Genomic DNA, 16,100 nt, shown 5'->3' on the forward strand with positions numbered 1-16,100 from the left:
GCCCGCCTCGGCCTCCCAGAGTGCTAGGATTACAGGCGTGAGCCACCGCGCCCGGCGGACTTGGGTTATTGTAGCATCCTACAGGTGTGTTGGGCTGTGAAGAGCTGTGCTTCTTGCTAGTGCCTTTGGAGGGTGAGGTTTGGAGTGCTCTTCTCAGTTTTTCTGCATGCTGCATGGCTGTGCCGTGGCCAGCCAGGTTTCTTTCCATGATGCTCATTTGCTGGGGCTCAGGACACATCACCCCAAAATATGACTGTGGGAGAATATGCTTCTTGGCATATTTCAAGCTGGATATTCTGAGAAGCTGCAGACACAGGAGTAGCTATGAAGAGCCCCCTTTTTGTAAAAGAAGTTTGCATCTATAAAGGCAGTCTACATTAGTAAAAGTATGTGTATCAGGAAGAGGTCTGCTCCTAGACAATTTTTATTGCCTGAAAGACTGTCTGCATAACAATACACCGTGCATTTCCCCATACATTTATTCACCGTAGTTTCCTCCCCTCACCCTCCCATAACTTGTCTTCATCACCCCCCAGACACCCCTATTTCTTTCTGTAGCTCAAGATGCTATATAAGCTTCAATAATCTGACACTTCTTCAGCCCCATAGTTTTCCTGGACTTCTGTGCATATGTGTTACACATGGTTTTTCTCTTGCTAATCTGCTTTATGTCAATTTAGTTCATAGCCCAGCCAAACAACCTAGGAGAGTAGAGGGAAGCTATTTTTCCCTTCCCAGAACAGTCTTCAGTGTATGTTTGTGGGTCCAAAGTCAAACACAGTTCCGCTGTCCTAGTCTTGTGACCTTGGCTGCACAGAGTGATGATGCTTCCATCTGTAAAAGAGGACAAACACACACACCTCCAGGATTGTTGTAAACAGCGGTCCTCCTGTTAAAGAAAACAACTCCTCCTCAACCTAACCTCCTCTCATTTACAGGGAGTTTTGTAAAGATTAAATGTTCAATTTTTTAAAAACCTAGAACATGTGTATTTTGCTTAATAATATTTTTATTATAAATTGACAACGTATAATTGTATAAATTTATGGGGTACAAAGGGATGTTATAATTTATTAATACTATGTGGAATAATTAAATCAATTTAGTTAACAACCATCATCTCAAATACTTAACACTTTTTGTGGTGAGAAGTTTGAAATTTATTCTCTCAGCAATTTTGAAATGGGCACTCTGCTAGTAACTATATTCATCATCCTGTGCAACAGAACTCAAAAAAGAAAAAAGAAAAGCCCATATTCCTCCTGTCTGAGATTTTGTACCCTTGACCATCATCTCCCCATCTCCCCAATCCCCCAGCCTCTGTAACTACCATTCTACCCTCTGATTCCGTGAGTTTGTTTTAGATTCTGCATGTGAGAACACACAGTGTTATTTGAGATCAATCAGTGAAGTTTTAATGTGTGCGGTATTCAGTGTCAATGTCTATGTATTCCTATGAAATGAAACAGAGCAAAATGTTTGCCACCTGAGCCACAACTTGCTTGCTGGTTGGTGCCCTCTTCACTGTCAGTGTCGTGGAGACTGGAGACCACTGTCATGGTCTACACGGCTCCATGCCTTTTGCGGGGTATCATGGCTAAGAGTCAGTGCCTGCAGTTAGGTGGACAGGGATGAAATCCTATATCCACTGCATGTTACCTGTGTGTCTTGGTTAAGTTACTTGACCTCTCTCTGCCACAGGCAAAGTTCTTAGTTATGTACAACAGAACCATCTACCAGGAGCACATTGCAGGATATTAGGAAGCTCCAGAATCTCTGGGAGATGAAGGAATTAGCAAAGAGCCAGGAATAATATCTGAATTATACCATTGGTCCAGTGAGTCCACAGCCCAGATTTCTGGGCAAAGGAACTGAAACCTGTGCCATGGACATGCTGCTGGTAGAACTCCCACCTGTGCTACCTCTGAGAGTGCTATGTGCTCCTCGCTCAGTTTCCATGTCTGTAAAATAGGTATAGTAATGTTGACCTAAAGAAAGAAACTGAGGCAAAATTAATATAAAGAATTTATTTGGGTTGAGGACTGTACCCGGGACATGCTTCCAAGTTGTCTTGGGGAGCGCTTTGTTTGGCCTTTGTTACAAGCAGGTTTTTAAAGGCAAAAGGGGCAAGGAGGGGGCTAATACAAAGTTGTCTGACAGGAATTCTCACTGGTTTACGGAAATGACGTTGGTTGTCCGCCACTGAATTATAGGGTATGAGTTATGGTGCCTAGCATATCGCATTCTATGGCTATTGGTGACAGGTACTCTAGAGTGCACATAGCAAGTGGCTTTAAGAGATAATTATTTCCCTCAAGGAGGGAATTATATTTTAAATGCCTCTTTGGGCCTGATAATTTAAAGGGACTTATATTCCTTAGATAAAAAAGTTTTGTGTTTTTTTCCCCCCTCTCAGTAATTAACAGTACCTACCTCATAGGGTTATTTCGAGAATTTAATACACAATGTACATACAGAGCTCAGGATAGTGTTTGGCATATAGCAAATGCTCAGTTAATGTTCCCTCCTCGTTTCCTCCTCCTTCGGTTTTCTTCCACCTTCACTCACTTCTCCTTCATTCCTTTTTTTTCTTCCTCTTTTTCTTTCTCCTTCCTCTTCCTCCTCTTCCTGCTTCACTTCTTCTCTTTCTTTTTGTTCTTCTTTGTCCTCCTCTTCCTCCTCATTCCATCCTCCTCCTCCTAAGAGTTGATAAGAGACAGCATATGAACAGTTCTGCATGGAAACCATTTCCCCTGTTTCTGGGGCCAGGTATGGTGCCAAAGAGCTGCTGTTTAGTTGAATAGTACCATAAACTAATAAATGCTAAATATACCTCTGTCTCCCTTTCTTTTTTTTCCCCCTGGTATTTACCCAGTGGCATCAAATCTGAAATGTGATGTTTTCACATCAGATCCAAGAAAAATGGAAGGGAGTTGCACTAGAGAATATAAACTTCATGAGGGAAGGGATTTTGTTTAACATCTTTCTTGAGATATAATTCGCAGATAAAATTTACCCTGCAAATGTGTGATTCAATTTTTTTTTTAATACATCCACAGTTTTGTAACTATTATACGATCTAAGTTTAGAACATTTCTATCAACCTAAAAAGAAACCCCATATCTACTGGCAGACACTCCCCATTCCCCCACCCTCCAGCCCTAGGCAACCACTAATCTTTTTGTTTCTGTAGATCTGTCTATTCCGGATATTTTATGTATATGGATTTATACAATATTTTTCTGTGGCTGGATTCTTACACTTAGCATAATGTTTTCAAGGTTCATCCATGTTGTAGCATGTGTTAGTACTTCATTCCTTTTTCTGACTGAATAATATTTCATTGCATGGGTATATTACATCTTGTTTATCCATTCATCAATTGAAGAACATTGTTGCTGCTCTTTGGCTATTACGATAATGCTGCTATGAACATTCGTGTACATTTTTGTGTGGACGTATATTTTCATATCTCTTGGGTAGATACCCAGGAGTGAAATTTCTGGATCATGTTAACTCTGTTTAACATTTTGAGGAACTGCAAGACTGTTTTCCAAAATTGCTGAAGGCAGGGATTTTCCTCTGGTTTGTTTACTGCTGAGACAGTGCTGACTTACGGGAAACTTACAAATATTATTTTTTTCTTTTTTAGAGACAGGGTCTTGCTCTGTCGCCTAGGCTGGGGTGCAGAAACCACCAACTCGTAGGGTCAAGCAACCCTCCTGTCTCAGCCTTCCAAATAGCTAGGACTACAGGCATGTGCCACCATGCCTGACTAATTAATTTTTTTTTTTTCTTAGAGACAGGGTCTTGCTATGTTGTCCAGGCTAGTCATGATCCCCTGGCCTCAAACCATTCTCCCATCTCAGCCTCCCAAAGTGCTGGGATTACAGGAGTGAGCCATCTCATCTGGCCAAATATTTATTAAGTAAATGAATTAATAGTTGTCTGTTGAAGATATATTTTCCTTAAATAGATAAACATGCATAAAAATATTTTTTTGAACATTACATATGGCATACAGCTTTTTTTTAAATTGGCCATTGATGCTTATTAGAAATAGGATTTTGAAATTCTACTCTGGCTTGTGCAATTATTGAGGAAGAGGTATTTTTGTGTCTTGGTGTGCCACTCTCTCACTCTAAAAGGAAAAGAAAACTGAGCATAACATTTAAATGAGATAAAACTATATGATAATACATGAATAGAATGATACAGGCACACGTTAAAGTGCTAAAACAAAGAATGTAGTTTCTTTATTTTTATCTTCTAGTCTGATGCTAGCTTGGTAGCTGAAAAACAAAACTTTAGGACTACACACAAAACATGAGAAAATAATTGATGAATGAGGACCTAGATGAAGTTATAATTTTAGTTTATTCGCCATTTTCTCACTCTTCCCGCTACATATCTGTGGATGAGCTTGCATCACGGTGCATAGCAATCAATTATCTTTATGTAATAGAAATTCCTTCTTCTGAATGGCATATAGACATGGAAAAGGCAGACACCTTGTCTTGAGGGTCTTTGTATTCTTGGAATTTAGCTTACAGCCAGACACACAGCAAAGGCTTAACACAGGTTTTGAGTGTGTAAGTGAAGGAATAAGTGAGCTTTTATGATGTGATTTTGGTGCATATATGCTATTTTCTATTTTCTTTTTTGTGGATTGTTTTAAGAACTTAATTCTAAACTATGTGTTTATATGTGTGTGTATATACCATACACACAATATATATTACTGAATACACAGAATTAGAAGCATAAGTACAAGCATGGTTTTCTTTTGGTACTGTGATTATGAGTGGTTTCTATTCTCTTATTTGTAATTTTGTATATTTTCTTATTATACTTAAAGTTTATTTTATTTTAAAATATTTAATTGACAAATAAGATAGAATATATTCAGTGTACAAGGTGATGACTTGACATACGTATGCATTGTGTAGTGATCACCACAATCGAATGAACACGTCTATCACCACCCATGCTGTACATTCGATCCTTAGAACTTATTCATCTTATAACTGAAAGTTTGTATCTTTTGAGCAACATTTCCCATTTCCCCCACCCGCTAGCCCCTGACAGCCAACATTCTACTCTCTATTTCTATGAGTTTGATTTTTTTAGCTTCCACATATAAGTGAGATCATACAGCATTTGTCTTTCTGCATCTGGCTTATTTCACTTAGTATAATGTCCTCCAGGTTTACCCATGCTGTCACGAATGGCAGGATTTCGTTCCATTTTTATGGCTGAATAATACTATATTATATATATGTACCACGATTTCTTTATCTATTCATCCACTGATGGACACTTAGGTTGTTTCCGTATCTTGGATATTGTGAATAACGCTGCAATGAACATGGGGGTCATTTTCACACTATTTTGCTATATATATATAAAATTTTTAAAAAGAAAAAAGCATAAAATTTCTAGATTCTTAATGATGTTTTGATAATTAATGTAACTTAAAGAGCTGAGCTACTTTTTTTCCAGGTTGAGTTTTAATGATTATAACTTTAGAATATATTTTCATTCTCAGTTTCTTTTGATTTTTGTCCTTTTTCTTCTAACATCAAGAGTAATATTTTCATTCAAATTCCAGAAATTTATTGTAAGAAAATCATAGGGAATATTCACAGGGAGTGCCTTTAAGATGTTACCACAGCATAGCAAAAGATTGGAAATATTTGAAAACAGGAAAATGATTAAATAAACTATAGTATGACAATACTAGAGAGGATTAGGCATTATTAATAATGCTATTTAGGAAGAATATTTAGAGGCAAGGTAAAACGTCTATTATATAATGTTAATAAAATTGGAGGATATAAATTCTGGGAAAATCATAAATATATATTAATATAACACATCAAAATGTTAGCATTAATGCTATTTATTTTTGAGTGATGAAGTTATGAAGAATTTTATTTTTTCTTTCTCCTTTTATTTTTCAAAATTACATATGAATACAAAATCACTATTACAACTTAAAAACTTTTTGTAGTGCTTATTATTTTTCAAGAAGGAATATCTTTCTGAAATATAAATTTGAACTTTCCTTTGATTACTAATTATTTAGTAAAATGAGCAGAATTTTACAGTTTATGAGGTTGAGAAAAATTTAATCTCAGAAAACAAAATGAAACAAAACAACCAAGATGTTCTTCAGTTGTTCAATAAGTAAATAAATGGTGGTACATCCAGATAATGAAATATTATTCAGTGCTAAAAAGAAACGAGTTATCAAGCCATGAAAAGACATGGAGGAACCTTAAATGCATATCACTAAGGGAAAGAAGCCAATCTGGAAAGGATACATATTGTGTGGTTCCAACTGCATGACATTCAGGAAAAAGCAAAACTATGGAGACAGTAAGAACAATGGTGTTTGAGATTAGAGGGGAGGGAGGGACGCATAGGCAGAGCACAGAGGATATTTAGGGCAGTGAAACGACTCCGTGTGGTACTGTAAGGGTGAATGGTCAAAACGCAGAGTGTACAGCACCAAGAGTGAGCCCTAATGTATAAACTATGGGCTTTGAGTGATAATGATATGTCAATGTAGGTTCATTGACATTAACAAATGCACCTCTCTGGTAGGGGATGATGATGGTGGGGGAGACCGTGTGTCGGAGGAAGGGGAACAGGGGAACTCTGTTTTCTGCTGGATTTGCTGTAACCCTAAAACTGCCCTGAAAAATAGTTTATTAAAAAAAAGTATAATTAAAAAAAATCAGTGAATGGTGATATTCTGTATTCCTACTTTCCATAAATTCTATTTGAAGCTTTCTTTTGAGTTTTTTGTTTGTTTGTTTTGTTTTTAACTTGCTGTGGGGGGAAAATTGCTGGGTTGAGAAAAAAGCATGGCATAGTTGTCTCTTAGATATTCAAGAATGTGTTCCTCCTCCCAGCTGAGATATTTGACCTTCAGCCTCTTTGTCTTAGAATATAAGAATGGAAAGTGTAATTGCCCCCGGGAATCAAGTAAACATTTTATAAGAAAATCTGTTGAGAAAATTTTGGCACAAATTGGTGTTCTGGGTTGGTTTGAAATGCACATGCGGAATGACTAATGTGTAAACTTTGCCCATGTGCTGTGAGTGGGCTAAATTTGAAATCAGAGTGCGCTTTTTGGTTGTTTTTGATAATCAGCATCTATACACCCTTTTTCTGGTGAGGATACCCTAACTTTCCTTCGAAGAACCTCCCCTTGCTTCACTCTCAGCCCATGCGGGGCTCTACCTCCAGGATCAGTGTGTAGTGCGTGACTCAGACCTGGTCTAATCAGAGAGCTCCAGGCTCTGGCCACAGAGATTGCAGAAATGTGCTCAATCCGAGCTAACGGCAGGCATTTTCTTAAGTGACTGGAATGAGGTGAGCTGTGTGTGTGTGTGTGTGTGTGTGTGTGTGTGTGTGTGTGTGTTTTGCTCAGCCAAGATGCAGCATAGTGTAGAAGAACATGCATTACAGAGCCTGTTGCTTGCATGTGAGTCTCAGTTCTCCAGGTCCACCACTAACCAGGTAGGTGACCTGGGACAGGTCACTCTTCCCTTCTGGGCCTCAGTGTCCTCTCTCTAAGATGGGGCCACAAATACCCCAGGGTTGAATGAGTTAATGTATAAAGGCTGGCATGGTGTTTGTCTTCTCAACAGTTTTTCACTTGGATATGTAAAGGGAATCTCACCCTTAACATGCCCCAAATGAATTCTCCTTTCGTAGTCTTTCTCAACTCAGTAAACGACAACTCCATCTTTCCAGTTGCTCAAGCCAAAATCTTTGGAGTTGTCTTAGACCACTCTCTTTGTTTCTTTACTCTACCTGCAAATCCCATCTCTTCTACCTTTAAAATATATCCAGAATTCAGTCGCATCTGCTGATGCCAACTCAGTTCAAGCCACCATCAACTCTTGTCTGGATTATGGCACCGTAGCTTCCTACATGGTCTTGCCGCTTCTGTCCCCACTTTCGTGTATTCTCAGCAAGCAGCCAGAGTGAGCCTGATAAAGATGTCACTGTTCTGCACAGGTGCCCACCTATGGCCCTGCTCCCAGCATATATGCATTTACATCTCTATCCTCATCTTTACGCTTGCCTTCATGCACATGCTCTGCCTGCACCAGGCACCTATTATTTGACCTTTGCTGTTCTTCAAACACACCAGGATCGCTTCGGCCTTAGGGTCTTTGCACTTGCTCTTTTCTTCCTCCCACTTGGAACCCTGTTTCCCTAGATGTCTTGTGTTTATCTCACCTTCTTCATATCTTTACCCAAATGCCACCTTCTGAGTGAGACCTTCCTTGGTCTTTTATCCAAAGTTACAACCCTCCCCCTCAGTCCTTACCCCACTCTCCGCTTAATTTATTTCTTAGCTCTCATCACTTCCTCACATGTGTGCTGTGGTTTACTTACTTATCTTGTCTATTGTATGTCTGTCTCCTGTTAGAATAAAAGTTTCATAGGTGGGAATATTTTTAAACTGCTGTATGCACAGTACCTAAAACAGTTCATGGAACACAGTGGGTGCTCAGTAAATATTTATGTATGAATGGATGAATAAGTGAATGAGAGTAAAAAGATTTGCACTGAAGTGTGATATTCATCAACAAACAGTTGTGCAGTGTGCTCTAGGTACCAGGACTTGCTGGGGACATACTTGTGACAAAAACCGTTTTGGTACCCATCTACAGTTTAGTGAGAGATGGAGGTGGAGGTGGGGAATCTGTCCAAAACAATCAGGAAGTATAAGGTGCATATGAGAACCTGTGATTAGAAGCTTGTAACCCAGATGTGGAGGCTTGTAAAATATGTCCCGGAGGTGAGGTACCTAAGCTGTCATCCAAAGGTTCAGGAAGAGTAAGTAACTGGGTGATGGGAGAGCTGAGAATTCACTGAATCCGTTAGGCTGAGATTAGCCCTAACTGAGGAAGCAGCTGAGAAGTTGACCTCTCCTGAACTCATCTTAAACAACTAAGGCTTAAACAAGTAAGTCTACATGCAACAGCAGGCAGTCCAAGTGAATTAAAAGCATCTGGAGGCATTCTGTCAACTTCTATTTATTCTTGTTCCATCAACAATACAGAAAAAATAATAAATAAAATATTTGGCTTTGCTTTGTTTTAGGATGTGGGAGGCATGAATCTGCTAGAATAAAACAGGTCACAGGCTGTGAGCTGTTTGACACCAATGAGCACACTTTTCTGTTGTTTTTGATATTCGGCATCTGATTGCTCTCGTTCTGGTGGTGGTATCCTGATCTGAGAGGCACAAAACATGTTAAGGAGACAAGACACCCCTAGGGAAACAGGTCACCCCTGAGATTCCTGATGACACTCAAAGCTTCTGACAGCTGCCACAGGCTTATACCCAAGACCATAAATCCTCCCTGAGAACAGACTGAGTCTGTCAACTCTAAGCCTTTGATTTCTCATCTATAGTATGGGAATCGTAACATGTTTACACGATGGCAGAGTTGTGAGGGTATTGTTCACAAAGTACTTGTCACTCGAAGATGCTAGCAATTATTGTAGAAGGAAGAAAAGAAGAATAATGTAATTAATTGAAGCATCTCTCTCTTCCTCATTGAACGCTGCATTTTATTCCTCAGCAAATGAGTAACAGATGCTTGTTGATGGAAGAGTTTTAGCTGGTGAGTCTGATGAGGCCCTTGAATCTATTGGTACATGCTCACACAGTTGCCAATGAGCTTGAACTGTGGGAGAGAAAGTTGTTTATTCTGCAGGCATTGCTTGAGTGCCAACCACATACTGGACATTGTTCTGATGCTACAGACACACTAAGCTTGGGATTTCTGGTGACAAGGGTAGGCAATGGCCCTGCTGCCATGGAGCTGACCTTCCAGTGGAAGAAATAAAGGTAAGAGGTATCCCCATTTCTAGAGGCTTTACCAGGGAAATTGGCTGCTCTTTGTTTTATATATACAGGCTTATAGCAAGCCTGAGACACAACGAGATTACATAAGATGCTCAAGCTCAGAGAGCTCCCAAGGTACGGAGAGTTGGTATTTGAGCCTGGGCTCTGGGGATTTGAGAGAGGAGCATGGCCTGGCAGGGACCACGTATGCACAATGAAGTAGAAAGAACAGAATTTAAAAAATATGTATGATATTAAATAATATATCATAATCACTTTTAAAGCTATCAAAGATTAGGGAAAAAAATGGAAGGAAAGATATCAAAATGTTAATGATAGTTGGTTTTAGAATAAGGTGGGCATTTTTCTTCTTTTCTATATTTCCACTTTTTAAAATGTGGTTGCATTACCTGAATGATTTAAAAATGTCTAAGGAAGTTCACCAAAGAAAGACGAGAGCTTGAAAGTCTCATTTTAGGAACAATGTTTCCACTAACTAGCTGTATGGCCTGGAGATGGTCACTCCTCTGGTTCCCCAAATACCCGCAAATCCGCCCTGTTGTCCTCCCTATAGTTCTGTTTAAATGCCTGTCCCTCTTTTTTTTTTTTTAATTTAATTTAATTTTATTTTTTGAGACAGAGTCTCACTCTGTTGCCCGGGCTAGAGTGCCATGGCTTCAGCCTAGCTCACAGCAACCTCAAATTCCTGGGCTCAAGCAATCCTCCTGCCTCAGCCTCCCAGGTAGCTGGGACTACAGGCATGCACCATCATGTCCGGCTAATTTTTTCTATATATTTTTAGTTGTCCAGCTAATTTCTTTCTATTTTTAGTAGAGACGGGGTCTCACTCTTGCTCAGGCTGGTCTCGAACTCCTGACCTTGAGCGATCCTCCCGCCTCGGCTTCCCAGAGTGCTAGGATTACAGGTGTGAGCCACTGGGCCCGGCCCTGTCCCCTCTTTTTGCAAACCTTCATGGCCCTTCAACAGCCTGTTGTAGTGTCACTGTCCTTTCAAAGCCTTCCTAAAAACTACTCGGACTCATTGTGATCTCCGCTGTCTGCCACATAGCCACTGCAATATTAGTTAGTAATTATTTGTTGAATACTTGCCAGGGACCAGACACTCAGCCAAGTTCTCCATATACTTTATGTGATTCAATTCTCCAAAGAATTCCATGATGCTGGCAGATATTTGTAAGCCCATTCTACAGAGGAGGAATTGTCTTTCAGAGCAGTTTTGTTATTTGCCCAAGTAGGCTAGCCCACCCAGTTCTACCTGACCACAAAGTGCTCTTAACTGCCGTGCTACACAGGGATTCCTCAAGGCCAGTTTATTTCTCAGCCCTCAGTGCCTAACACAGTGCCTGGCATGCAGTGGGTCCTTAATATTTGTTGAATGAACAAATACCAGAATATGCAATTTTTTGAGCCTCATTGCATTGTAACTATGTGCAAATTAGGCCTCAATAACAGTAGTACCATATGTTGGGTGTCTAGCCAGTTCTAGGTGTGTATTATTATCTCAATTAATCTCCACTTCAATCTGATCAGGAGACACTAAACCCATTTTACAGGTGAAAAAATGAAAATTCAAAAAATCTAGGTAACTTGCCTCAAATCTTACTACAACAATATGGTGTGGTAAGAGGATGTGGGTTCTTTCTTGTGCAATTGTAATCTTCTTCCCCCAAAACATATCAGAATGTGAAGATGTTTGCAAAGTAAAAATGTTCACAAACCATGTGACTTAGCAGAAGGGTTACAGGGTTCCTTTACGTTTTATTTTCCCAAGAGTTCATTGCATCTAACAGAAAGATCAACTAAAATATGAAGTCACTGCTGATTAATAATCAGAAACGAAGACATAGCAAATATGAAATTCTAACTGTGTAAGTGTTGAAAAACCCATTCTCAAGCACCATGAGTGTGAGGACCAGTTGGTAAAACCTTTTTGGTTGGCAATATCTTTCTAAATTTTAAATGCTTGTGCCTTTTGACCTAGGAAGTCTACTTTTAGGGTGTATCGCCTTTAAGATGTGGAAAAAAATATGCCCACATAAGAATATTTATTGTAGCGTTTAATGTAGTAATAAAGGAGTAGAAAACTTAAGTGCCCGTTGATTTGGGTTTAGTTAGGTAAACTATGGTACCCACACAATGGAATACTAGGGGCCACTTAAAAGAGTCAGGTACAGCAATATGTGCTGATATAGAATGTCTTCAATATATGTAACTATGCAAAGAAAGCCAGGAGCACAATAGGATATGCTCTAGGCTACAATTTTTATGAAACAATGATGAGCTGTCTCTCTTTATGTGTGTATGTGTGCATATGCTGCTTGCTTGTTAATATGGAAAGAGGAGAATTCAAGGAAGGAGAAAGAATTGTTTTCTACATCTATCATTTTGGTTTATTTGATTTTTACTCCATGTGTATTTCTCATATTTATTGCCAAAAATATCCTTTATAAAGGGGTGTTTTGTGTGTGTGTGTGTGGCAGGTCTTAGATGTTTTGTTTTCCAAGCCAGAAAACTATAATACTCGATGGTTCAGTTCAATAAGGAGCAAGTGACAACTCCTGCACACAGTAACTGATTTTGAACCTTGCAATATAAGCAACATGAAAGAAATCACGGGCCAAGAACAAGGGGGCAGAGGAGGGTAGAACAGAACACAGCGAGGTCCCGAGACTGTGGAAATGTTTCCAGAGGCAAAACCAGTGTTTCTTGGTTGTTTGTTACTTTGTTCAACAAGTATTCATGGACCTTAAGTTGAGTTCTAGGGTACTAAGAGAACAAACTTCAGTTGCTGCCAACCTAGCCCTGAGCAAACTCCTGGTCTTATGAGGAGAAGACACCTAGAAGAAATTCTCAGAGTGTGGCTTCCTGGGCTGGGTGGTCCACATCAGAGCCTCTGAGATCTGTACTGTCCCAGTGGGTCTACTGGCAACTAGGTTGTTCAACTAGGAGAGTGTATGACTTGGATATCTAACCCAGTTTGGGAGCTAAATGGGGTCAGGAAAGTCTTCCTGAGGAAGTAGCACTGAAGCTGAGAGATAAAGGAGTTAGCAGGGTGGGGGCATGGCATCTGTGCAGGCCCAGAGACAGCAGAGAGCTTGGGCTGCCTGGGGACAGAGAGAAGGTCAGCAGGCCAGGAGCGTCACAGGGACTGGGGACAGAGTTGTCGGTGGAGGCTGGAGAAGCCAACAGGGGCCAACATGCTGTTCCCTGTGTCCAGAGCAAGGCGAAGGTGAGGGAATCCGAGTTATGTTTTAGAAGTTATGACTTTAAAAACGATTCCTTGGCTGGGCCCTAGCACTCTGGGAGGCCAAGGGAGGAGGATTGCTTGAGCTTGAGAGTTTGAGGCCTGCCTAAGCAAAACGAGACCCCGTCTTTACCAAAATTAGAAAAAATTAACCAGGCATGGTGGCATGCACCTGTAGTCCCAGTTGCTCAGGAGGCCAGGACGGGAGGATTGCTGGAGCCCAGGAGTTTGAGGTTCCAATGAGTTATCATGATGCCACTGCACTGTACCCAGGGCAACAGAGCGAGATCATGTCACAAACAAACAAACAACAAAATGACAACAACAACAACAGCAGCAAATAATGGTGCCTTGAAAAAAACCCACCAGCCTGGCTATAGTGCAGAGAATGGATGGAAGAAGTTGGGGAGAGGGGATTTGGGGAGAATGATTGGGAAGCTCTTTCTAGGTGGGAAAGAGGGTAGAGGACTGTCTCTTGGACTAAGCTGGTGGTTGTGGAGATGAAGAAAAGGGATATTTAATGAATAATTTGCAGGCAATAGGAATCAGCTTCCATGTGGCTGTGTGGGATGAGGGAGAAGGAAGAGTCAAAGAAGACTTGCAAGTTTCTAGCTTGAGAAACTGAAGCAGGGGGTTGGCGGGGGCGGTGCAGATGTTGGCTCTTTTTACTGAAATGCAAAACATCAAAAAAGGAGCCGATCTGTTTGAAGGAGAAAGATGAACAGTTCAGTCTGAGACAGAGTGAGTCCTTTCACCCTTTTGTTTAAGCAGCGGGGAGTGTCTGGGCAAAAGAACACAACCTGCTAATTTTAAATTCCTGTCCCCTTGATGACACGCTGAGAGTTCTCCTTCGTTTCCCCAGTGCCTTCTCTGTCTGGTCTCCTTTCAGGTCTACCAGTGTCCACCTACTCTCAGAAGATGGCCCTTCTTCTCATTTCACTGAGAAGCTATCAGAAGAGACTCTCTGTATGTCAACATCACCACTAACCTCCCAACCCTGAAAGCTGTATTTTCTGCCTTTCATCTGTGAGGCTGCAGAGCTTCTACCCACGCCCTCACCTGTGCCTGGGATGCTGCTCACCTACACATGAACTTTTTGCTCCAGCAATTTCCGCATCTCCTGCATTGCCAATTGTTGCCTGCCTGCTGAGTCATCCCAGCATCCTACACACACAGTGTGACAGGTTTCGTCTCCAACCAAGATTCTCTCCTGACCCCCCAGCGTCTTCTAGCTATGGTCTTACTTCTCTATTCCTTTTGTCATAAAAACTCTTCACACACACAAACACACACACACACACACACACACACACACACACACACACACACACTGTCTGATACCACATTCTCTTTTCACATACTCTATTGAACCTACTCTGCCTAGGCTCTGTCCTCCTTGTCCCTCCAAAACGATTCACCAATAGATTCTAAGTTACCCTTCCTCTTGTGTTGGGGTCACCCTTCCCAGTTTTCCTTGTTGGAGCCCCCTGGTCTTTCTGACCTCTACTACAAAGACAATCCATAGTTGAATCTCTGCAACTCTTTTCATCTGTTTCTGCGCATATTCTCTATGTGATCCTGCTTATATTTCTGGCTTTAAAAACTATCTGCATGCTAAAGCCTCCCTGATTAATATCTTCAGCACTGATCCCTTGCCTAAACTCCAAGATGTTTATATCCAATTGGCTACTAGGTGTCTGCTCTTGAGGGTCTAACAGGCATCTCAAATTTAATACATCCAAAGCCAAACTCTTGATTCATGTCCTTCACCCAAGACCAAATCTACTTTACCTGCAGTTTTCCTGTCACCATAGATTGCAAGGCTGTACTTTCTTTGGTCAGTTACACGGATCAAAAATCCTGGAGTCATCTTTGACTCATCTCTTTCTTGTATATCCCCATCCAATTCATCAGCAAGCCCTGTTGCCACTACCTTCAAACTATAATCAGAAACCCACCTTTTCTTTCCTTTGCTACCTTTATTACCTACCACTCTCTTGGTCAAAGTCATCATAACTAGTCTCCATCTTTCCATTCTTATCTTCCTACAATTTATTCTCAATTCTAAAGATAGATTGAGCCTTTGAAATGTCATGTCAGATAAAGTCACTTAGTGATCTTGAATGGGTTAAAAATAAAATGGACAGTCCAAAAAAGTCCTGATCCTGTTCTACAGAATCTTAGATGACTTGGCCTCCTGCTGCCTTCTGAACTTCTCATCTTTCTCCCTCAACCTTCTAGTCTAGCTGAATGGCCTCCCTGCTGTTCCTGGAGCAGGCCAAGGGCTTTTCTGCCCCAAAGCCTTTGCACCTGCTATTTCCTTTGCCTGGAAAATGTTTGCCCCAAGGGAGTCCTGTGGTTTGATCCCTCACATTACTTAGGTCTCTGCTCAAATGGCACAGATGTTCTCTTGAGAAAGGAGGGGCAGGAAAAGCCACTCTATTATTTATTGATGTCCCAGTTAGAGTGCAATATCACTGTATTTCAGACACTGTTTCAAATACATTCCAAGAATTATAAAATTGTATCTCCTCAACAGTCCCACAGAGCTGGTAGTAATAATTTACATTTACTGAGTGCTTACCATGTGCCAGTCATTGTGTTAAACACATTGTAAATATTAACTCAATCCTCATAATAGCTCCATGAAGTAGGTACTGCCACTATCCCCGCTGTACATCTGAAGCACAGAGAGGGTAAGTAACTTGGCCTATTTCACACAGCCAGAGCTGGGTTTGAACCTAGAGCTCAACAGTGGCCACTAGCTTAGGATGCCACTTGAGAGAAGGAGTCAGACTTAAGTTGAGCCTTTAAAGGTGGTGGGCATTTGTTAAAACTAAGAAGTGGATGTAGGGCATTCCTTTCCAGAGAGAAGGCATTGTGTGCACACAGGTCTAGAAGTGGGCGTTCAGCCTTCACGCTTTCCAGAAAGCAAGTGTGGCCGAGGTGTGAAGTGC

This window comes from Propithecus coquereli, unplaced genomic scaffold (genome assembly GCF_000956105.1).
Source record: "Propithecus coquereli isolate 6110/MARCELLA unplaced genomic scaffold, Pcoq_1.0 Scaffold13, whole genome shotgun sequence".
NCBI lineage: Eukaryota > Metazoa > Chordata > Mammalia > Primates > Indriidae > Propithecus > Propithecus coquereli.